The sequence below is a fragment of the Etheostoma spectabile genome, chromosome 8, assembly GCF_008692095.1.
Source record: "Etheostoma spectabile isolate EspeVRDwgs_2016 chromosome 8, UIUC_Espe_1.0, whole genome shotgun sequence".
Lineage (NCBI taxonomy): Eukaryota > Metazoa > Chordata > Actinopteri > Perciformes > Percidae > Etheostoma > Etheostoma spectabile.
The window spans coordinates 27,579,861-27,580,880 of NC_045740.1; the positions used below are offsets into that span (position 1 = coordinate 27,579,861).

Here is a 1,020-nt window from a genome sequence, read left to right on the forward strand (position 1 = left end):
GTGTGTGTGTGTGTGTGTGCCAAGAGAGCAAGCGAAAGAGAGGGCGAGTGAGAGAGAGAAAGAGAGAGAGATGGAGACATGAACTCCCTGCATCTCAGTTTTTAGCAGTAAGCCATTCTGGTGTATATTCTCATTTCAACGTTTTAGCCTTCTAAAAATAAAATGATAAATCATGTTGCAACATGGATGAAAATATGAGGTTGTGTAGATTTAATTTTAATTTGAAAGAAGTAAAAAAAAAAAATTGAAAGGCCTCTGTTGCAGGAAAGCAAATAAAGGTATTGGACAAGCTTTATCTGAAACATCTTTTCTCTTCAGTTTGCATCTATACATTGAATCAAAACACTGTTCATCTAAACACACTGCCCACACAAAGATGACACACAGCTGGATTACAATGTGAAAATTATCAATTTTTGTTGAGATTACAACAATAACCCACAGAAGTGTTTAAAATTCTGAAACTATGATTTTAAGTAGGTTTAGATAATTGTCACAATTTAAATTTCACTTGGAAGTTTGTTATTTTCCGTTTTTTAGAACTAATTAGCAGCAGCTCTGTGCCAATGCCATTAACACCAGAGCATGTTTTTCTCCCATCCCTGAATTCTATGTGGAGTAGCCAGACAATCCTTCAGCGCACTTTGGACGAGGGTTTGGCAAAGCGAGACTACAGTAAAGCTGACCTGGGCCAGTTACATATCAGATGTTCACTAATGATGCATTGAAGAAGCATTGTTAGCCAGTCCGTCTGTCCACCACTTTGGTCCAGACTGAAATATCTTTGCAACTATTAGATGGATACTTGTTACATTTTCTCAAGTGCCATCAGGAAGTCAAGATTGTAATTTGGTTTTGGTTGGTGATCAAAATACCTACAAAACTAATCAGCCCCAGATGTGCGTTGTGTTCAGAGCTAATTAGCAAATGTTATGTTAATGTTAGCATTTGCTCAAAGTCCTGAATGATTTATTATTTCCATATAGATCTATATAGGTCATCTTTTAAAAATTACTTTTT

At 36.2% G+C, this 1,020-nt stretch overlaps 1 protein-coding gene across 1 annotated transcript in view; it reads right to left on the bottom strand.

The window, feature by feature from the left end:
• LOC116694247 (protein arginine N-methyltransferase 8-B) overlaps positions 1 to 1,020 on the bottom strand; it is a 33,935-nt gene that overhangs the window by 29,374 nt on the left and 3,541 nt on the right. The gene's annotated exons all lie outside the window — the stretch shown is intronic.